Source organism: Castor canadensis, chromosome 4, assembly GCF_047511655.1.
Source record: "Castor canadensis chromosome 4, mCasCan1.hap1v2, whole genome shotgun sequence".
Lineage (NCBI taxonomy): Eukaryota > Metazoa > Chordata > Mammalia > Rodentia > Castoridae > Castor > Castor canadensis.
The window spans coordinates 100,625,526-100,650,472 of NC_133389.1; the positions used below are offsets into that span (position 1 = coordinate 100,625,526).

At 33.7% G+C, this 24,947-nt stretch overlaps 1 long non-coding RNA gene across 3 annotated transcripts in view; it reads right to left on the bottom strand.

Annotated features, from left to right (window-relative positions):
• LOC141422560 (uncharacterized) overlaps positions 1 to 23,530 on the bottom strand; it is a 52,940-nt gene extending 29,410 nt beyond the window's left edge. For 2 of the 3 annotated variants that reach the window (XR_012447194.1, XR_012447192.1), the window contains exons 1-2: positions 23,285 to 23,530; positions 18,537 to 18,587 (exon numbers count right to left, since the gene is read on the bottom strand). This is a non-coding gene — a long non-coding RNA (uncharacterized lncRNA). Of the gene's footprint in view, positions 1 to 9,752; positions 9,811 to 18,536; positions 18,588 to 23,284 lie in introns of all 3 variants that reach the window. The other variant, XR_012447193.1, reaches the window with a different exon arrangement.
• Between the last annotated feature and the right edge of the window lie 1,417 nt (positions 23,531 to 24,947).

Below are 24,947 nucleotides of genomic sequence, written 5' to 3' on the forward strand. Positions count from 1 at the left end.
ATGGCATATAAGGAGAGGAATGTCCAAAGAGCAATTTTAATTTATTTTGCTACACACAGCATCTCTTTCTCTATGACTCATAAACCCACAGTTCTTAAAACAAAACAAAGCTAACAATATGATTTTGGGGTGGAAAGGTGGAAAGTTAAGAACAGGTTTAAAAGGTACAGCTTAAAACAATAATTCAGTGAGCAAGAATTCAGGGGATTCCAGAAATTGGAGACAAGAATGACTAACAACAATTTAAAGGCGCTTTGACTAGGATTTTGGATTAGTTTTTGTTTCTGTTAAATTATGTTTTCATTCAAGAAATGGGCCAGAAATATTGAAGAGGTGGTTTTGCTGGAGAGAAAACAATAGGGGAAATATTAAATCAGCTTGATCTTGGAAAAAGCACAGGGCAGCCTCAACTGAGCTCTTTGGTTCCTTAAGCTAAGGAACTGAGGAGGAGATTGTAGCACAACAATACTGTATTTGTAGTCATGAAACACAAACACATGGGAGCCAGGCAAGGGCCTTCCTCTACTATAGTTGGGATGAGTGTTCTTCAAAGGTTCGTGTGTTAAAGACTCGGTCCTCAAGTCTATTAAGCATTACTGGGTGGTGCTGAGGCTCTTTAGAAGGAGGGGCTTATGGGCGGTCCTTGAGTCATCGGAAGTGTGTCCTTGGAGGGTATTATGGAACCCTGACCTCTCCTCTTCAGCTTTTACTGTTTTGCCTCTTGGCCACGACACAAGCAGTTCATTCTATAACACATTCCCTGTCATGACATCTGGCAAGCCCACTAAAGGTCCAAAGTAAGGGTTCACCCAATCTTGGGCTGGTACCTTTAAAGTTGAGAGCCAAAATAAACCTTTTCTCTTTATAAGTTAATTATCTGAAAGATTTTGTTATAGTAACAGAAAGCTGACCAACACACCTAAGTATCTATTTTCAAGCTAAATGAACTCTGACTAATTAATTTGTGGCTAGAATCAAGACATTCTACTCTTCCTACTCCATGCTTTCCTGTACATACCTTGCATATATTTACCTTAATTTAACAAACATTGTCATATTTGTTGTGAATATGTGGCCAAGCTGAGGATCACTAAATCCTTGAATTCAGCCATCCATACTTCTTTTATATGTAGAAGAGTGAATATACTAGATAAATATACCCTTAGTAACTTCAGAAGGAAACCAATGCCCTATGTAATCTATGAATAATTTGTCCATATATGAATTTAGAGAATTACTTTTGACTGTTATGAAGATCCCAACTCCAGCAAGGATTATGGGAGGGAAAAGAGAGATGAGATGTGATACAAATAGGCCACCGAAAGGAAACCCTTCTAGAAAAAAGTCTCACTTCTGAAAAAGTTAAAACCAATCCCTCCAGGGAACAGTTGTGCAGGAATTGAGGAAGGGATGTGAATAGGGACAGGAAGGAGCAAGGGAGGGACTCTAGGGACTCTAGGCCTTTCTGTAGTTTACAATAAAGTATAGTACATTTTTTATCTCTCTGAAAATTGTGACTTTCAAAAATCAGTAGGAATCCTTGAATAATAAATCCATATTTATTTGATGAGTAAAAGATGAGCCAGACTGAAGATAAGACACTGCCTTCCACAGCATTGTGTTGAGAATCAATTTTACTACCATGACTGGTCCAAACATAGGATGTGTTCTACCTAAAATTCACCTTAGGGAAGTATTTGGAGAGACATATAAATCACTAAGTTTTCACATTCTTGATACAGAATATGAAAATACGTTTTATTTTGCTTTTCAATTCTGCCCTCTTGGTGGAGACTTTTTGGAAGACATATTGAAAATTATTCATGTAACACAATGTTTTCAGCATTAATTTTCAATGTCTGTCATTGTCATAGAAAAAGAGAGTGGTGGCCTGGCAAGGTGGTTCACACTTTTAATCCCAGGTACTCAAGAAATGAGGAGGATTGTGGTTTGAGGGCAAAAAGTTAGTGTGATTCGTCTCACTCAGTAAGCCAGGCGTGGTGGTGCTCATCTGGATTCCAGCTAAGAAAGAGGGCGTGAGTAGGAGGATCACAGTCTGAGGTGGCCCTGGGCAAAAATGTAAGACCCTAACTGAAAAATAACTAAGGTAAAAAAGGACCATGACATGGCTCAAGTCCTAGAGTATCTGCCTACTAAGCTCAAGGCCTTGAGTTTAAAACCCAATAGCGCACACACACACACACACACACACACACACACATACGTATTCAAGTTTTGAGATTCAGGAAGAATAAGGTAGTACTGAAAAGGACAAATAAGAAAGGGTGGTGGATATTTGTGCTGTGTACAGAAAATGTGATGAGGCAAGAATAAGATATGAAGAAACTAAAGATTCCCGAGGAGAGGGCAAGGTTTATGCTTCCAGATAACATGAAAAAAAGATTCAGATATTGATCTAAAACAATTTTAATATTATGGCCCAAAAAAAACCCCCAAACTTATACACATTTAAAAGCCAGTAAACACAAGCTTGAGCAAGAACAAATTTGTGGTTCTTTGATGCAAGATAAATTCAGGAAAGAGCTGTTGGAGCCCTACAAGTGAGTTTTCCCAAAGGATTATAAAAGGCCGCAGTGCTGGGCCAGCACACATTCCTTCTCACGGTCCCCTCTACCTTTTCCCTGCTTTCTTTCTCATGTCTCTTGTTGTTTATGCTGAACATTTAGGGCTTCTTCTTTTTAACAAATTCTTTAGCCTTTGACTTGCCTGTCACCACAGAGTTTTATGCTTTTGTTATAAGGCAGTGAGCTTGCTCCACACACAGTCCAAATTGAGCAAAAACCCCTTCAAAAGCCCCCCAAATGATGGCATTGTCCTTTTTAATGTACGCTTAGAGAATGAAACAATCTGTTTCTTTCCTTGTGTTAGAACAGCTGGAATGAAATGAATAGAGGGGGCTGAGCAGTTCTGCAAAATCTTTGATAATAAAGAAGTACAAGTGTTCCCCGTCAGCAGTAGGATGATAATTTCTCTGGTATGAATGATGTAACCAAGTGGTTGTATATTACTGCCCCATTCTTTCTTGTCCCAAGGCACCCTTGGAAACGCGGTGCTACATCTCAATGAGATTTTCCAGTACAAAGATTCTTTTCAAATAACATAATTGTGGATACACACCACTCCTACAGAGGTAAGTATACTGAAGATGTGCCAAAACATTAGGACAGAAATTCAGTTCCCATGGCACACAAGCAGGAATCCAACCATTTACAGCCATAAATAAATTTTTTTGTAGACTCCAAGATTATAAAGTATGTATTCTCTATAAGACTTAAATTGCTTGTTTGTTTTCAAGTAAAACAACCTGATACATGAAAGAACAGAGAAGATACACAGGAATTTGGAATATTTTTGTTCCTCAGCTGAAGCTGGTATATTTCTATTGTTCTCCAATGTAAAAACCAAATAGGTGATGAGTAAAGAGAAATGTAAAGAGATAACAATTCTTTGCTAAATATTAGTTGAACTTTTACTTCCTTGACATTCTGAGACTATATAAACAAAATGAACATATAAAGAAGCAAAACAGAAATAACAACAACCCAAAGTCCAGAAAAAAAAATAGCATAACAGTTGGAGAAAAATCAGGCATAAATAAAAAATAATACTTGAGTGTCTGTCTACTTCCTGCAAAAATATGTGAAGATCTACTTTGTGGAATTTGTAATAGACATAATTTGAATGACTTCATGGGAAGAATTGGAACTGATAAGTAAAACAGCATGAGAGGCAGATGCCAGCTAAAGATATGAAAGAAAATGTTAAGGACATTCACCCTATGGTAATGAAGACCTTCATTGCTGGCCATGCTCCTGCAGATGTTGTGTTGAGTCCCAAAGGACTCTGTGCCATCATTCTTGAATTTCTCAGACAGTGGACTTGAAGCTATGACAGGTATAGTGTGTACTTTAGGAAGTTTACCTAGAAGCCCTTTGAAGAAGGAAATATAAGACTCTTCTGTTAGGGGGTGAGAAGTAAGGAAGTGTCTGGACTGTGGGTTACTGTTAGGCTTTAGGATAGGCTTTGATTTGATTTAGTATTCATTCTTTTATTCTGCTAGCCTTTCTTTGACTTTCCTAGTAAAACAAACTCTCACTCCTAATTCATTCAGTTTAGGGTCACATCATCAACTTCCAGGGTAAATCTAGTAATGTGAATCTGCTTGATGACTTTACTAAATCCCATGACCACAGTGATTGTTGACACTCACTCAGGTGGACACAGAAACCTCACAGAAAGAGCATCTATAGTAGTGTTGTTAAGAGGTCACAACAAATGGCAAGACCTTCTGGAAGTCATCTTCTCAACAGATGATTCAAGAAGCCCATGTGAAAATAAAGTCAACCCAAAGTAAAGGGGACCAAGTAAACAGGGGCCAAGTAAAAAAGGAGTACAAATTCCTACAAGCCCTTGAAAACAGTCATGTTCAAATCTAACTCTAAGCCTATACTTTTTGTTCTTCAATTCCCCTCTCCCCTGTTGGAATTGGTTTTCTGTCACATGCAACAAAAATGTTCTGATTCATACGTGGATACCAAATGAGAACTGGAGTGTGAAGTCCCTAGAATGCAGCTATTCACCAAGGGTTAGAAGAAAGACTTGGCCTCCTTGCCTTCAATACTGCCCTAACCAGATTCATACCTTTGAATGAGTCTCAATTTTTTTTCTTTCAAACTTTGCTAAAATAATTTTGTTTCTTTATAGCTTTTCCAAAGCAATCACATCTGATTTCATGTATTCTAAACTTATGACCACTGTATTTTTTACAAGCCTGAATATATAAGTGCAATTGGGTACAGCAGAACAAGTTGATAGCTAACAATTAAATTGATTAAAAGTGCTTATTTCTTATTGCTTTACTGGACTCTACCCCTCTCCATTTCTTTCATCTTCTTGTATTGATTATTATTTATTGAGTGATATTATCTGTTTCATTTAAATACTCTAGAGAAGGAATTAAGTCATGAATGCTTAGATGGCTATTTAGATAACCATTATATTTCTGTTTGAAATTGTATTTATATTTTAATAGTTCTCCTTAAAATACTTTGATCAAGTACTTAGTATATATGACTTAATTCTCTGGTTATAGGCTACCTAGTTTGGAATGACTGTTGGAACAATTGGTAGACTTTCTTAAAAATAAAGATTCCTGGGCCAGGCATGGTGGTTGCATGTCTGTAATCTTAGCTATGTGTGAAGTGGAGGTAGGAGGAACACAGTTGGAGCCCAGCTGGGAAGAAGTAGAGACCCGACCTGAAAACAGATGAAAGCAAATAAGTCTGTGTTTGTAGCTCAAGCATGAAGCCCTGAGTTGAAAGCCCAGTAGTGCCAAAAATAAAACAAAACAAAGTATAAAACAGGTTCCTGCGTGGATCCCACTCCAAGAGATTCTGATTCAGCAAGTCTGGGTGGAGCTCATGCATTTGTATTTCAAGTGTGTTGCTCTATGAAAAATCACTGGTCTAGACCTGTTATTTACACCTTTATAATATAGAACAACAATTAGGCCTTTCAATTACTGCCTTAAAAACGAAAAGTTGACAATGGTTTTTACTACTTAAAGGGGATTAGATTCTATTTAGGAGTTCCAATTTTAAAACATTAATAAAAGATAAATTGACTCATAACACATTGTGAGACATGTAAAATGAATATTGGCAGCATTTTTCAGATGTGGAAATACAAGTGCCACATATTTGTATGTTTAAAATAATCCAGCTAAATAACAGAAGAGTTGGGACTGATCTTGTCTCTCAACTCAGTCTTATTTTCTTGGTTTATACTTTTTGCACACTGTTATGTGAGCAATAGCCCTTCTTTAGTCTGTAATCATTCGTGATATTTAGAAGAATGGTTCTAGTAAGTCTCTCTTCCTTGGGTCACATAGGTCCTTTAAATAAAGCTTTGTAACAGAAGCATGAATAGTTGAAAAATGTATTAGCAGCAAAACACAAAAGAAATAGTATATTCTGGATCAAGCCACTTGTCATCTTTGAAGGCATCAACAATGCTAACAAGGTAGTCACAGTTTAGATTCTTCTGTAAGACCCTCAACCCTTATAGATTCTAGTGGCATAACATTTTTTACCATTAATTGAGATGAGACACCAGCTATGAGCAGATTTAGCTGACATTGCAGTTCTGTTCCTTCTGTCTGAACCTAATTACTGTCCCACACCACCAAATGTTTGCTCTTACCTCACCTCCAGTATCTCAGCTGCTAGAAAGCAAATCCCCAAACATTCCCTGATTAAGTTCTCATTTCATGCTTGTAAGTTAATATTGAGATGCTAAGCCAGGAGGTGGAGGCATTGTTAGTGACAACTAAAATTAAAAACAAAGTGAGAATTAATTTGTTTCTATAGCTGTCAATGGGGACTCCTCTGAGGGAATGCTGGTGTGTAACTCCAGTTGTTGCATTGGGTTAACAGTGATTATGTTCAGTTTCTCACTTTCCACAAATATAAGCCATTTAGTATATGGAATTGTAGGCCATTCAGTAGTTTGGGCCTCATGATCCTTTTGTTTTATTTTTTGTTTCAGATATATTTTTATAGACACTTTTACACCGCAGCTTTGCTATTTCTAATTTTTTTTTTTTTTTTAGTGGTGCTGGGGCTTGAACTTAGGGCCTCACATTTGCAAGTGTCTCTTGAACTATTTGCCCTGGCTGTCTTCGAACCATGATTCTCCTGATCACAAGTAGCTAGGATTATAAGCATGAACTATTAGCACCTTGTGCTAATCCTAAATATTAAAGCAACCTGCAAATGGTATTATTTGACTTTTTTAAATGTTTGGATATTTTAGTTCCTTCTTTTTAAACTCAAGTTTGGCAAATGAAATATACTTTATTGGTTATACAAGGTTAAATAAATGACAATACACATTTTGCAAAGTGCTTGCCTGATTTACATTAGACTTGTAGTTTTTCAAAATTATGTTTTAACTATCACATAAAAACATAAAATTGTACATACCTATAGGGTGCCATGTGATTTTTTGATACATATATATAAATTATTTTAAAATCATATAACATATTTATTTACCCAAATTCTTATCATGTCTTGATGGTGAAAATATTCAAAATACTTTCTTCTAGCTTTTTAAACTATACAGTACATTATAATTTTCTATAGTCACCCTACTATGCAATAATATAGCAGAACATTTTAATCCTACCTAACTATATCTCAGTGCCCATTAATCATTCTACTTTCAACTCCCAAGTGAAATCATGCAGTACTTGACCTTCTGTGCCTGGCTTATTTTGCTTAGCATATGCTCTCCAGTTCATCTAAGTTGCCGTAAACAACAGGTTTTCACTCATTTTTAAAGGCTGAATAATATTCTATCATTTATATGTACTACTTTTTTTATCTGTTCATCAAAATTGGTGGACACTTTAGTTGTTTCCTTTTCTTAGCTATTGTAAATAGAGTTGCAATGAACCTGAGTGTGCAGGTGTCTCTTCTTGATATATCCAGAATTGCTGAATCTATGGTAGTTCGACTTTCAGTATTTGGGAAACATCTGTACCATTTTCCACAGTGATTTTACTAATTTACAGTCTCACCCAAAGTGGGCAAGATTTCCCTTTTCTCCGTAGTCTTGCCAGTACCTCTTACTTCTTCTAGTCCTTTTGGTAACAGTCATTCTTGTTTGGATTTGCATTTCTCTGATGATCAGTGATATTGAGCATTTTTCATATAGCTGTTGGACATTTGTATCTCTTCTTTTGAGAAATATTTATTTAGTTCTATTACACATTTTCAAGTTGGGTTTTTTTTTTTCTGTTTAGTTTTCTCTTTGTATAATCTGGGAATTAACCCACTTGTCAGATATATAGTCAGCAAATACTTTCTCCTATTCTGTAGATTATCTTGTCATTCTGCCAATTATTTCCTCTACTGTGAAGAAGCTTTTTGATCTGATGAAGTCTCATTTGCCTAATTTTGTTTTGGCTTTTTGTGCTTTCAGGATCTTGACCCCCAAATCCTTGTCGATTCTGATGTCTTTAAGGATTTCACCTATTTTTTTCCTCGTACTTAGATAACTTCAGGTCTCACATTGAAAGCTTTAATCCATTGCGAGTTGATTTTTCTAACTGGTGAGAGACGGGGCCTACTTTCTTTCTTCTGCGTGTGGTTATTCTTTTATTCCAGCATTCCATTTATTGAAAAAATTGTTCTTTCTCCATTATGTGTTCTCAGTACCTCTGTCAAAAGTAAGTTGGCTACAAACGTATGGATTCATTCTAAGTTCTTTATTCTCTTCTCTTGAGCCATGGGTCTGTTTTTATATCAATGTCATGCTGTTTTGATAGTAACAAAACAACTTTGTAGTATGTTTTGAAGTCAAGTAGTATAATGCCTCCTGCTTCATTCTTGCAATTTTTAATTGTTTTTTGTTTGTTTGTTTTGAGATACGAACTCATTATGTAGTCCAGACTGGTCTCAACCGGCCATCCCCCTGCCTCAGTCTACCCATTGCCAGGACTACAGACACATGCCACCACACACAGGTCCTGCTTCTTTCTTTGTGCTCAGTGTTGCTTTTGGCTATTGGCTTTATTTTGAGGAGGATTATTACCACACATTTTATTATTGCTTTTTTTTATTTTGTAAACAATGCCATTGGAATCTTTTTAGAAATTTCTTTGACAATTTTGGGTAGTAAAGACATTTTAATAATATTTATTATTCCAATCCATGAACATGGTGTGTCTTTCCAATTTTTTGTATCCTCTTCATTTGCTTTTATTAATGTATTATAGTTTTCATTGTAGATATCTTTCACTTCTTTGGTTGATTTATTCCTGAATATTTAGTGTTTTGTGATCATTGTATATGGGATTATATTCTCGATTTCTATTTCAGAAAAATTTCTTGCAGTGTAAAACAATGCTATTTAGTTTTCCAAAGCTGATTTTTTTATAAAATAACTTGCCTAAATTCATTTCATGGTTAGAATAATCTTGGTAGAATCTATAGATAAGATCCTGCCATCTGCAGACCATGACTATGTGATTTCCTGTTTTCCAATTTGGTTGCTTCTTATTTTTTGTCTGATTGCTCTGAATAGGACTTCTACTACAATTTTGACAATAAATATCACTCAATCTCAGAGAGAAAAGAGACTAAAAAAATTATGAGATGTCAGGCTCTCTGAAACTATCTACTGTTCATGTCACTGGAGTCCTGAAAATTAAGGGGGAATAGGTCAGAGCAGAAAGGTTGGAACATAAAGCCAACACCGACAAAGTTGAAAGAATGAAAACCATAAAAAAAAGTATTTTGTTATCAAATTGAAATCAACCTTGATATGAAGAAGAGAAAAATAACAGGAAAAATCTCCAGATACTTGGGAATTGAACTGTGGACTTCAAAACAATGTATCAGTAAAGGAGAAAGTCTCAAAGAAAATAAAGACTATAAAACAAAATGAAAATGAAAACACACCACAACAAAGTTCACTGTGATACAGCTAAAGCAGTGTTAAGAGGGAAAATTTTACCACTATTTCATTAGCAAAGAGGAAGGAAAATCTCAAATCAATAATTTCAGCTCCTACCTTAAGAATCTAGAAAAAGAAGAGCACAAGAAACCTAAAGCAAGCAGACAGGATTAAAAAACAAGGAAAGAGCAGAAATCAATGAAATGGAAAGGAGGAAAAACAACAAAACAACAAAAACCTGGTTCTTTGTAAAGATTAATAAAACTTACCAACTTGACAAGAAAGAATGGACTGATTTTCAATATCAAGAGCAAACAGGGAACATCACTGTAGTATACATAAAAAGGAAAATTAGAAAATCTTATGAACAACTCAGATAATATGACAACTTAGCTGCAATGGACAAATTTCTTAAAAAGTACAAACTAGCATAATTTACCCAATATGAAACAGAAAAGTAGTCCAATGATTATTAAGAAAATTCACTTCATAATCTTAAAAATCCTGATCAAAAGTCCAAATCATCTCACCAGGAAATTGCATTGAATTTTAGAAAATGAATTAATGAAAATCATACACACTCTCTTCTTAAAAAACAGAAAAATGGCAGTACATTCCAATTCATTTTAAAAAAACATACCAAAACTTGCTAGAGAACAGAAACACCCCCCCACACCACACACACACACACAATCCAAAATCCCTCATCAATATAAGCACAAAATCTTTGATACAATATTACCTAATTTAATTCAGCAATATATAAAAATCGGATGCCGTTACCAAGTGGGGTTTATTGCATTATACATGATTGGTTCAATATTCAAAACCTCTTAAAATAATCTACTATATCAACAGGCTAAAAAATAAAGAGATCACAAAATGACTGCCAGCGTTTCCTAGAGTATTCTAAAGCACTTGAAAACTATCCCTGGATTATTGCTTTATTTAGATTATTGCTGAAATTTTAATAAATTGACTGCTTTTCTATTGTTTGATCTTTTAAATGTAATAGCATTGTTAAGACTTCAACACACCCATAGTTTTCTCACAATATCTACTGGTATACATTCTCTTATATATGCTTCCATTCAAGGATCCTGACTTAAATTAATTTCTGAGGCTTAGTGGTAATGCAATTGAAGTTATTTCTACAAAGATTCACATGATCAAATAATGAGAAGAAAAGATAAGGAGGGGGGAGGTGAAGAGAGACATTATTTGTTTTGGCTTTCTCCTACATCCCCCTGACATTTTTCTTTTGTACATTTGCTTATTCTTATTTCTTCCCTCCTTCCCTTTCTTCCTTCCCTTTCTGCTTTTTCTTTCTTTTCTTTTATTTTTTTTCCTTAGGGATTCCCTTGCTATTAGTTGCCTAGGGTGACTATCTTTTGCACCTGATGAAAAAAAAGCAACAACAACAACAACAAAACATTTTAAAGTATGGTACATAATCTTGCTAAGTTGTCATATAAATCCAGAAAACTTATTCTTGTTCAAACTCAGGAGGTTAGAAAAAAGCATGAAAATTAAGTGTGAAACATAAATTGTTCTGAAAACAAATAAGAACAGCAACGTTAAAAGAACAGGGTCATCGAGCAAAATTCAAGTCTAGGACACAGCTGTGCGAATCCTTAGAAAGTAAGGAGTAGTGACACATGTGTAAAGAAGAAAAATATTGTATTAATAGACTATTCTCAGTTGAAAAGAAATGGAATAATCTCTCTTTACCTAGAAGAGCCCATCTTGAAATATTTTAATTACTGTTTAAAAATACCCTAAGGAACAACTTTCATTTACATTAATAAAGAAACTGAATTTTGCTTCAGTTTTGTTTAGTTGTCTTTATAGATGTGGAATATATAAAATGAATATGCTGTCACCTAATGTAGTCAAAGAAGAGATTAGTCATCTAATTCAATAAATTTTATTGCTACCCTAGTAGTTGATATATATTTGTGGCTCACAATTAAGAACAACTAAGAGCATAGTCTGTGTAGTTAAAATCCATGCAGGTGACACTAGATGCCAAATATAAAAAACAATTTCAGTGAAACACATCAATGGGAGTATAACTAGAGCCCAACAGGGCACAAAATGACTCCTAAGTCATACCAGGAACATAAAGATTAAGTTTTGAAGGACAATAAGAGTTACTGTAATGTGGAAAGAAAATACCTATGGTTATGGTTATGGTTGGGGTGGGTAACAAGGGGTAGTGGCATTTTCAGCAGAGGGACCCATGTAAAATTCAGAAGTTTATAAAAATGTGAAGCATTCTAAAACTATCAGTGATTAGTTGCAGGTAAGCCAGAGGATATGTCTTAGTGGCCAGAAGGAAGTGCTAGAGATGGTGTTATGTGATAAACTAAATTTTATATCATAAATCCTGAGAGTGAATTGAAGGACGTGAAGATGGGCAAGGTGACATGAGCTGACCTGCATTACAGAATGGCATCCCAGAATCATGCAAAATGATATCCCGGAATTACACAGAATGATGGATGAGATTTAATGTTCCCAATAGGTGGTGAGAAAATCACTAGGGATGTTATTCAAACAATGTTCTGTTTTATCTTAACTTGGTGGTTACCACAAAGTTGTCATTTATGAAATTGTGCCAGTCATCTTTATATCCACCTTGCATCTTTCTCCTTTTCTTCTATATAGTGTTGACCCCTGTGAACTACATTTCTCAGACTCCTTTCCACTGAACTTCCAGTAAGGTTTGACCAATTGGAATTGCTGGTGGAAGACTGGCAAAGAGGAAGAGTGGAGAAGCCATGATAGTTCTTCAAACCCTTAATTTGTTCAGACTCACCATCCTTATCTTTAAAAAAAAAAAACAGTATTATAAGTAGGGCCTTCAAGTTGAGAAGTGTGGTAAACACCTCAAAAATAGTAATATATACAAACTATATACAAATATAGCAATATATACAAAATAGTTTCAAAATAAAATTATAAACCTTCCTAGGGCTCAGGTAAGGAGTGAGAGCTTCTAGGTAATCAGAAAAAAGTAATAGGTTTCATACACTGGCTTACCGTCTTTTCAAGCTGTAATCACATCTAGTCTAGAGGGGTCAGTGAAAGAAGCAGAGCTAATTCTCTATTGCATCAATGACAGTAAAAAGATCGTAGTCTTTTGGTATTTCTTTCTGTATGTGTGATATGATCCTGATTTCTAGCTTCGTGTTTTGGATCTTAACATTTAGAAAAAGAGCAAATAGTGTAGCTGTTTGAACAGGGCACACAGGTATTAGGTGGTAAGAGATAAGCCAGGGAAACTGAACCTGTAGGAACACAACTGTTGATATAGAAGGAAGGCAGCTTAACAAATTTGGGATTGGGAGCTACTGGCTAATTTCTAGATCTGAAAAAAAAATCATTTAGAAAGCATATTATCAACATATATGAATTAGAAAACCACAGATTTCCTATATGGGTAAGAAAAGGACATTTAGGGAGATTTATTGGGGGAGGGATGTGCCGATAGGGAGAAATTCTTTGTTAAAGCCTAATTTTTGTTTGCTGTTTATGTGCTGGTATTAAATCTAGGGCCTCAGTCATGATAGGTAAGCAAGCAGCACCCTACCACTGAGATAAATCCCACGCCCCCGTTAAATGTCAAGTTAAAAACTATGGGCTGGTGGAGTTGTTCAAGTGTGTAGAGCAACTGCCTAGCAAGCATGAGTCCCTGAGCTCAATGCCCTAGTATCACCAAAAATACAAATTAAAAAATTTAAAGAATAGAAGTCTTCTGTTGGGTAGTTATGCAACTGTATTTTGTTTAGGTTTGTTTTGGGGGTTATGTTTAATTATGTCAGTCAGAAAAATGCTATGACAGTAAGATATAACAGAGGAAGAAGAGCTGAATAGAGTGCTCATTTTTTCTATGTGTACAAAAAGAAAATCAACCATTTAACTTAAAACAAGCTTGCAAGCACAACAACACAACCCTCTTCTTTTTAATATTAGGAAATTCATAATGACTGGCACACTCCATAAATATTAATTCTCAATAGCTATTGGTTTATTGAATGGGTAAAAATGACAAGATACATTTCTTCTACAGTCCTTAGATGAAAACCTAACAATTAAGAATGCTGCTGGAAACTAAACAAAACATGCTTTTATTTTGCCTCAAATCTAAGTCATTCCCAATGTGTACAAGCAAACGAAAGTAATTAATAGTATTTTTGATGATTTTTTCTTCTTCAGTTTAAACAATAAGCAAATTTATAGACACCCAAAGCTATCCAAAAAAATATTTGTCCTTGATATGCTGAAGATCTGAACTGTGAGCACAACATAATTATATAATTTGAAATATTTATTCCCTTCCAAAACAATGAAATTAAACTTCTTTTATTTTAATGATGAAATATTGAATCTATACTACAGAAGGGTAAACCTTAATTTTTTAATAATAAAAAATACAAAGTATCATTGACAAAACCATTTTATCCTTTCCCAGAATGAAGCAGGATAGATAGGATATTCCAATGGGCTGATGTTAGCTCAAAGTGTGCATTGTTTGGAAAAGGAGTTAATTAACAAGTTATTAATTGGATAGAAAATCTGAAACTGTTGTACTTCTAGCAAATACATAATTTTCTTCAAGTATTATTAAAGCGTTTTTGTTGTACCTATTAAAGATTCTTGTCTCTAAGTTAATTTCATTATGCTAATAAGCTATCATCGTTACAGAACCTAAGCTTTGATCCATGTTAATTGTCGTGATCTTCAAAGACAAAGTCACCACTTACTTTAAATGAATTTTACATCTTTTTAAAGAATCACACGGAAATTAGGGGAAGTAATTAATTTTTTATTATGTGTCTCAATATTTTTAAGGAAGGAAGTAAATGGTATTGGCTAGAATTCATTTTAACATTTAACTAGGGAAAACAGCATGAAGCAAAAAAAATGTTCAGATGCAAAAGATTAAAGAAAATTTGAAACTGGGACCTAATTTGTCTTGATAAACTTTGGTGTTTAATATGCTTCTTTTGTTCTCAGTGTGAAACTGCAGGGTTTTGATTTGTAAAAACTTTTTGAAGAATTAATTCTTTCTAATTTTTATTCATTTCTTTGCCTTTCTTTTATAGTAAGACAGAGAAATTGACCTTCAAACCATAACACTTTTAAATATCTATGAATTTACAAGGTTAAATCTATTAGTAGTCTGATACTAGCTATTGTATAGAAAAGTGTCTTCTGAACCAGATAAGACCTAATTGTTTCTATGTAACTACTAGTTATTTGAACCTTGAGAATTATAAGTTATTAAATTATTTGCATATCTCTTTGTGATCAGAAAATGTTAAGTGTGGAGATATTGACTCAATTTTGTGAAAGTTTGTTTTTGGTATGGAGACAAAATACACTTTAAGAACATATCTGATTGTAATAGTGGACCTGTTGGAGGGGGCTATGAGGAGGGTGGGAGAGGAAAAGAGAATGATAAAGGGTGAAGAATATTGAAATGCACAGCATCTATGTATGAAGATAGTGGAACAAAATGCACTGAAGGCTGCTGAATAATAGGGGAGCAGAGTGACAGCGAAAGAGTAAGTAATGGAGGGGTTAATCTGATTAAAGAACAGTATATACACATGTCAAATACTGAAGGAACCCCACCCCCCTTTCTTGTGGTGCTGGAGCTTGAACTCAGGGCCTTCACCTTGAGCCACTCCACCAGCCCTATTTTTGTGAAGAATTTTTTGAGATAGGGTTTCACGGAACTACTTGCCCAAGCTGGCTCCAAACCATGATCCTTCTGATCTCTGCCTCCAGAGCAGCTAGGATAACAGGCTTGAACCATAGCACCCGGCTGGAAAAACCCTTCAATGATGATCAATATACATTTTAAAAAATGGAGGATGGGAAGGTAAATGTTTTCTGTTTGGGGATTGGTGCCAGTGGATGGGGAAGGTTAAATACAAAGGGCAAAAGAGAGTTAATATGGTGGACATACTTTGTATAGATGTATGAAAATAAAGCAATAAAACATGTTGAAATCATTTAAAGAAAGGGGAGGAGGGGGATGTGGGAGAATGAAAGAGGAGGATGTGGGAGAATGGAAGAGGGAGATGTGGGAGAATGGAAGAGGGAGATGTGGGAGAATGAAAGAGGGGGTGAATCTAATTAAGATATATTTTAAGCACATATGTAAATTTCATAATGAATCCCCCAGGACAGCTTATATATGCTAATAAACAAAAATATTAATATAATTAAATACCTGGGAAGATAATTACTGGTTGTATATTTGTTATAGGCAAAGTGACATGCAAGTTAGAGGTAATTTATAAAGCTTTTGCAAAGTTGATAAAAAACTGGAAGAAAAGTGAGAAAGGCATCAAATGTTATGTTTTTCCTTAAACAATCAGAGACAGGAATCAACTGGCAGGATTGCAATTTTATAATCATTTATATTATCAAACTACTGGGGTAGGGAAGAATATTATAGTTAAATATACATTAATAAAAATAGGAATTCACCAACTGATATAAAATAAAAGTTTCATAAACTATAGAAATGTTATCAAGTGGTTTTTGGAGAAGAGAAAACGTCTCTAATGTACTTCTCAGCATATAGGAATATCATGATACAACAGACAAGCTAATGGTGAAATTGCACTTTGCTGGAAAAAAATTGGAGAAGTGAAGAATTCATCCTAATGATTTCCTAATATGTACAAATGGTAGTTTTCAATTCTTTCTGTGCAAGATAATTACCTGATGATGGTAAAAATGTGAATTCCACATGGTATCCAAGAGTTTGTTTTTAACAAGTATTGCTTGGTGATTCTAATACAGATGGCTAATGAACCTCAAACTAATCTTTGATGTGTTATATTAGAATGACTAAAAACAATAAGACTAATTAATTGTATTACAGTATGCTGAAATATATACTTTCAAATTAGTATAGTATTTTCTGCTTCAAAAATCAACTGTCTATACCTTTCATGGTACACTTACCATTTTTAATCCTTTACCTTAATTGGCATTTGAGGAATGTTTGTTAAATGGAAAAAATGAAAATACCCTTTATATTGTAACTCAGTGAATGGCCCAATATCAACTTTATTCACCACATATGAATACTTTTGAATATAAAAATGCAACATATATATATTGGCGTACATTATATATGGTGATCAGTTCTTAACACTGAGATTATCCTAAAAACTGTGCTGGAGTTTCTCCAGTTACTTATATGAAGTTTTTAGAATTCTGTAACTTCTAAAATCATATATGAACATGTGCTGTTTCATTTTAATAGAGAAAGCCATACATTTGCCTGTGTACAATGGCACATTCCTTCCCTCCAGAACAGCCAGGTGGTATCTGTGGGTGAAAGAGTTTTACATTCTATTTTGAGATTGAATTTTAATAAATATAATCAAGGTAAAAAGACTTATAAGGGACAATTATTTATAGCAAACAATATCTGACTCTGAAATCCCCACTAAACATTTCTTCTATCTTTAACATCTGCCTCACACTCATTAAATCATACTTCAAATACATGATTGCAATAATAATAAAGTTGGCATAGTCATTCTTTTGTTAAAGATGTCAGTTTTGGCTTACATGAAAGGACTGAGGTACATAGCAAAGATGATAAAGGTCTCAAAAGGAATCCCTTAGTGAATGTGTTATCTGAAGTTAAAGAGGGAAGGGAAGTAGAATTCACCTCCAGCATTATCAGTTTCTAAATTTTCAGAGGGCCCTGATATCAACAGAAGAGAGAAGTAAATTTGTAGAAAGTGCATGGACAATGGCTAATTCTTTTTTCTACTTTTCTTACTGTTAGAAAAGAGTGGGGTGTAGATTGCTTTTCTTTACTGATCTTAGAATAGAAATTCACAGGTTCTGTCCTAACCAAAACTGATGGTCATTAATCCAAGATTTCACTGCTGAATGTGATAGTTTGGAGCAAAATGTGCCTTGTAAAATGGAAATCAAAAGAGAAATACATGCAGGATTCAAGCCTTCTATGTATAGACTTAGTAAATTAAAATTTTTAAGGATTGGAAGTGTAGCTCAGTGGCACAGCACTTGTCTAGCATGTACATAGATGAGACCCTCTGTTTGATCACCAGCAGCACAAATAAAGCTTCAGGTCAAGCTTCCATATGATAAAAATTCTGAATAAACAAATTTAAGTTAGAAGATGAGGATCATAAGAAGCTAAAACAGTTGTTTAATCAAAGATGTAATTTATTCCATGAAAACTTTAAGATTTTTTTTTTACTATCAGAACAACACTGAAATGGCTTCAAAGAGGTTTGTGATCAAAGGTAGCAGCAAAGTCTGTGATTAAGGACCATAACACAGACTTTGTCAAATGCTATAAGGATTGAAGAGCAGTAGTTCTGAATAAGATCTGATTTATTTCTAAATAATCATGGCCTTCCATCCAGAGGAAGATGATACTAGCTAAAGGAAATACTATATTTCCCAGCTTTTGCTGGAATTAAGCAAAAGCTTAATATTCTTCATTTATTGTACTTATAACATAGGCTGTAAATTGGAACCCTAGCTGTATTTTACTTGATCTACATAATATTTTAAACATTTCAAAGTCAGTTTTTAATATAGAAACTCACGTGATTTTATATAAGTATCTTGATTTCTATCTTTATTTTTAAAAAGTCTATTATCAAAAAATACCAGACATTTCCTCCTATGAGATGGAACCAAATAGAGGTTTCCTCATTAAAAGAATTTTGCCCTATGCTCTCCTATTCACCTTAGCACCTGTCGTGCTGCATTCACTTATGTTAGGAATTTGCTTAAGCACTAAAGAAACTTGGATTTGCCAACACTGATTTAAAAAAAAGTCTGATAGAAATAAATGTCAGTCTTACATCAATGACTAAAGAGTGCAGCTATGCAAAAATCACTGGAATATGTCAATATTCACAAAAATATATTAAGGATAACATTGTAAGTAATGAAAAGAAAGTAGAAAAATGAGAGTAGAGAGAACTATTATCTTAAGAGACACAGATAGATAGGCTCATATTACAAATTACCTTTCTCAGCACTTTAGAAAATCTTGAGCCTTCTGTGAGTATCTGGAAAGTCTAAGATTAAGAAATGAAATGTTAACGTTTGGTGAAAATAACCCTAGTTTCATGCACAGTAAGTAATATTCTAACTTAAAAATGTTAAAATACTTCTGACTGAAGATTGTTATAAGATGTCTGAGGTTAACTGAGTTAGTTGCTTTCCTCTTCTTAAGACCTTTGCCTCTAACTAAATGCTTGCTTATCTTTCTAATTTAACATAGTCCCACATTCTTCTTTGTAGTAATTTTGGGCTATCTGATAACATATAATGGAAAACATGTTTATGTCTTCTACCAGTTCTTGTTGCATATTTCAAATGCTTAGAACAACAATTTTCAGAAGCTTTCATTAAGGTTAATTTAAAAACTACATTAAATACAAACAGATTTTCTCACAAACAAAATGCAATGTGTACTTAACAGACTTCTGTATGTTATATTTGATAAACTACCTCATATAAATGCAAATTTTGACTTTCTGCCAGAACCAGGTGGTATGGAAAATATTTCTATTAAACAAATAATGCTAGAAGAGCAAACTTCAAGCACTGGTGTGTTGCATAGGGAGAGAGGATGTTTTCGTTAGGCTTGATGTATATTTTCAGGTTGACCTTTTTGTTTACAAAATGAAAGAAACATACTGATAAATAATGTGAGGTGAACAGTTGTCTTTAATATGAAAGAAGATTAAGGAAAATATACTTGGAGAGAGATTTTTACCTATTCAGAGAAATAGATTAAAATATTTTCTTCTTTTGTACATGGTTACTTGTAAGTATCATCTCATCTTTTCTAGTAATTATCTGAATAAATTTCTTCTTAATCATTAGGAAGAAAACTGAATAATTCAGCATTCTTCCATGTGTTGACTTACATGGGAAAGCCTTTTTGAACTTTCAGTAGACAAAATACAATCAGAACATAAAAGTAAACAGAAGACATCCACCACACTGATAACGTCAATCTAACTATCAGAGAAAAAATAGGCAAACTCAAATTAAAGGACATCTTACAAAATCCTTGATCAGTATTCCCTAAATTGTCATGGTTGCCAAACACAAGGACACACAGGCCTGACAGGAACCTGGAGACATGGCAACTAAATTAAATGTAGTCCCCTGAAACAGATTTTAAAGTGAAAAAGGATGGAGAAAAACTAGCAGATCCCATGTAAAGTGTTGAGTTTAGCTAATAGACATATGCCATAGTTGATTCCTTCTTTCTGAAAAACGCATCATAATGAGGAAAGATGCTAACAATAGGAGTTACTGGTGTAGGGCACATAAAACTCTCTGTGTATGATCTTTGCAACTTTTCTGTAACTCTAAAGCCATTTTTCCCAAAAGGTATAATTAAAGTTAAAAAATAGAAGATAAATGTAGGAAATATTATTTGGTCTTAAGATAGATTATGGCGCTCATAAGGATGGGTTGTAGTCACTCTTAATCAAATAAATCTTTAGAAATACTGTATCAGAGATTGTGATGGATGTGTACAAACTTTATGTGCTTTCTCTCTTAGTCACCTCCATGAAACATGAATGGTTTCCACCTGAATATGTGTTCCATCCCAAGGACAGTGTGCCTACATGAAGTGCAATGGATGCTGTAAATCATTTAAAAACACTATATTGTTAACAATATTCACATGGTAATAATGTCCATTATGAAACTATACAAAATTAGGAAAATAAACAGTAATTTTTAGGATTGATATAATTTACATTTATCTAAAAGTAAAACCCTAATTCTAAAGAAAAATTATATCTCTATATATGTACTCACATCTTGTAAATGAAAGAGTTACTTTCCTGTTGTCAGTTACCACTGACAACACCTATCACCATCCCTGTTAAATTTCCTCTCAAGCCTTTATATTCTTGGCATTGTTTCCTGAGTGTTTCTTTAGATTGATAACTCATCTTCATGTCTCAGATATAATATGCGATAAATCAGAGATTCTAACCCAAGTTGGGTGAAAGTTGAAGTTGAAGTGACTAAACCAGTGAGCATTTTCCATATGACACCCTTGATTTCAGATAATTGTAGACCAGTTGGTGGACTTGATTAATCAATTATTATAATTATTATATTTGCCTTTGAGTTAATTATAAATGAACACACATTATACATATATTTGAAACTGTTAAAGAATATTCTTTTTAATATATTTCTTAAATTTATTTGGCACATAATTATGCATATTTATAGGGCAGAGTGATATTTCAATACATATATGCAGTGTTTAATGATCAGATAAGGGTAAATGGTATATATAGCACCTAAAACATTTATCATTTCTTTTTGGTGGAAACATTTCAAATCGCTTCTATTAGGTATTTTTGAAATATACAATTAATAGTTATCAACCATAGTTAGCTTACTGTGTACAACAGGAGTTACTACTTTTATCCAGCTTACCCAAACTCTCTCCAACCTCCATTCCACTGCCCACCCTTCCCAACTTTTACTTTTTAATCTTTGTGACTGAAATTTTTAGCTTCCACATATAAATAAAAACATGGGGTATTTGTAATTCTGTACTTGACTTGGTAAAGGACTTTCTAGCCAAACTATCAATTACAAAATATATTTTTAAAAAGGAATATAGAATTTAATTTTTCCTTTAGTAAAGCATCTATTAACTTCAGAATGTGAGTGCATATATATATTAACCTCATGGTGTAATATTTTGTAGAAATTTAACAAGTGAATTGAGAACAAGGAAAAAAATGGCGGTAGAACATTGAGACATTTCGTATGATTTTAATGAAAAGCTACCATAGAGTGAGCAGTAGATTTTATTGATGTTACCATTGTTGTTTAAAATATAATATTAGCTTTTCACCCCTCTAAAAATAGGCACTGTTATGGTGAGAAACATAGAATATTCCACCTATTAGGGAAGACAGACTAAGTTAGATGAGGTTTGTGGTGGTCTCCTAAAACCTCTGATCAAATATGTTATTTTTGCTAACCTGAGACTAACATTACTGACTCATAGAATATAATTATCTCTAATAAATTATCTAGAGACAATTTAATAATTATTTCTAATGGCAAGATCTGACTGAGCATACAGCCTTTACGAGCCAACCAGTTTTAATAAAATAATTCTCATTAATATCATAACATACTTTATTTCCTTTTGGAATCAAAAGGGTGCCAAGGTTTCAGAGTTCATGAACTTTCAGAAAGAGATCTTTGCTCTCTGACTGAAATGGGTACAGCCTTCAGTGTGCTCGCAAGAAATGCTTGTCTTAAGAGAACTAATACATTACAATATACATATCGGTGTTAAAATATTCTATTTTAAGGGGAAGCTAAAACACAGAATTGTACATGATTTTTATTAATTCTTTGTAATCAGCATTTTTCTGAATCCTTGAGAGAATTTAAAAGTGGGAAAAGAATATGATTTTATAAAGTATGATTTTAATGACGGCTTAATAAAGTTGTGTATTCTAAAGTATTTAAAGTGAGGAAGTCTCATAAATGGCATTGACTTTGTAACAAAATCACTATTTGCCTTGCTAAGTTGGGTAAATTCAATTCTCAAAGTTTATTTAGTATCAAAAGAACAAAATTCGAAGAATATGCAAAGCCAGAGACTTGCAAAATTGAATATGAAGTGAAACATTGTCAAAAATTGTATTAAGCTGGTCCAGATTAGTTATTATTTGAAGCAGATAGTCAAAAGTATTCAGCTTTTAAGGTAAAGTTCTCATATATTTTAATATGAATGACTTCAAATTTAATATTATTATTTCTTCATATGTTTTTTCCAGGGAAAATTTCAGATTTTGAGCCAACTTTGGAATTGTATGGTTGGAAGTTACATAATGCAGATGTACAGAGTGTTTTATATTATGTCTAGGAGACAGAGCATTAAATTTCCCAGAGAAAGTCACAGAGATGCCACACTGTAGAAATTTCTGATCTAGTTGCAATAGTTAGGTTTGAATGAGAAACCCAAGGGCCAAATTCACAACACAATTACATTTGCTTTTTGCAGCCTTGATGCCCCCAAACACTGGAATTTGTACTTTTAAATAGACAAAATAAATTCTCTTTTCTCTCCTTACAAAAGTTTAAACTTACAAATGTTTCTTACCTAACTTTAATATTCTCCTTAGGAGCTTTGAAGTCCTGAAAAATGCAGGGTAGCCAAGAAAGGTGCTCCCAACTCAGCCATCCTGTTTATCTATCTGCTCAGTTCTATCTAGTTCTTTCCTAAGCCCAGACACATAAAGAATTCTACCAGAGGCATTTGTAAAATATGTAGCATTTCTTTTAAAAAAGTAGCTCATGTTATTACTTTTTAACACATTACATTTTTTCCAAAATAAAGGATTAAATAATGTCACCAAACTCTATTTCTCTTTACTATTAAATATCTGATTGTATTCCATTAAAGCTCACTTTTAGCATCATTATCAGAAAGAAGTTTATGTATGAAAATTGTGTACATATATATATGTATATATATATATATTTCCAATTTTCTTAATATTCTAAGATTTTTTCCAATATTCTGACTTTTTTATGTTGGAAATCTAGTCATAATCTAAATAAAAGCAACAATTTCCTTCACAATATGAAAAAACAAATTTTCTTGCTAATCAAGAATAAATGTAAAATACATTTAGAATTGAAAAAATCATGACATTTGTGCAGATAGATATTTAAATCTCTCTCTCAGGTTCTGGCATACCTTATAAGTACTGCAATAAAATTCCTCCCATCAATTGCTTTTGATGAAACACATCCTTGCCAAACTTCCTCTCTTGTCCAGTCTCCCAGATTTCGTAGTCTTGACATTGCTTCCTAACTCTTCCTTTACATGAGTCCTAGACTTCATGGATATTTACTTGTACACATCTCAAGACAATTCTCCAGACTGACTACAGTGCTGCAATACACTTATAACTAGATGTAGGAGTTTTTCTTCCCTTCCTTAACTTTGTATCAAGTATAGCCAATAGTCCCACTGGTGAAATTATGAGTACTTATAGTACCCCCACACATCCTGCTCTGCCAAGTTCTCTTTTATGCTTGTTATCTTCAGAAAATTATCAACAGTTCCTACTCACAATCTTAAAGAGCCCCTACTTGATCACTATTTTAAGAGTCATTTTAAAAGAGAAGTTGAATGAAAATAAACTCTTGGTAGTGGAATGATAGAATTGCTACTTGGACAGAAGCACTAAATTACATGTAATGAATATCCCTGTACTTCGAATTAGGATAAATGCACAAAATCTAAGCCATATCGAAAAGGTTCAAATCTAAAGTCTTAGAGAAGGCTACATGTAACCTCTCTATCCAAAACCTTTGTGGCCATGTAATAGAAGTTGGCATTTTATGTTTAAACATGTCAGGTTGATCTTAGTAGTAAGATTCTCATGAATAATGAAAAATAAAAATAAAATTACATTTATACATAATATAAATATATATATAACGGTAATATTCTAAGTTATCTCAAATAGCAGCTTGGCTTGAAAAAGGAAAATAACACCTCTAGAAACCCCCAGGGTAAAAGAACAATGCATTTAACACTAATATGTATTTTCGATGTTATGCTTCCTTTTCTATATATTTCATGAAAATAGTTAAAATGTGCTGTTGCAGTGTACTACAAACTTAATACCTTAGAAAGTCCATGAACGATTGTATGAATGGAAGGCTGCATGTACTTCATAAACACTATTTCATCTTTTCCTAACAAAACCTTTGGGAAATATATATACTATTATCCCTATGTAATAAATGAGGATACTAAGTATAGACAGGTTGAATAACATCCAAGGTTATACAAACAATCAGTGTCAGGGCAACTCCAAAGTCCATTTATTATGAAGTATATCAATGTGATTTCAAAATGAAATGTGATCTCCTGTGTTTTTTTATAAATGCAAACTCTGAAGTAGGAGGGATAGGGTGGGCATAAGTTGTAATGTTTCCAACAGATTTCCAAATTGGTGGTAGCACTGCTGTGGCTCATGACCACACATTGAATAGCAGGGTTGTAGTGCATTTGCTCTTGAGTTTTCAGGAATATTGGTGCCCCATTTTCATTATTTTCAGATATACTTATTTGAAGCAATATCTTTTGTTTTTGGTGGTACTGGGGTTCATCAAAGGACCACCAGGATACTTCACACTTAACCAGGCAAGTGCTCTACCACTTGAACCACTCCATCAGTCCTTGAAACAATACATTTTTTCCTTTACTTATTGTATAGGGAACTCTAAATCACAATGTATAAAATTGACCCCATCACAATTTGTTCTTTCAAATCAAGTTGCAATATTGTGTAGAATGGATAATTATGGTTAGAGCATTTCATGCATTAATGACATATTTTCAAAAG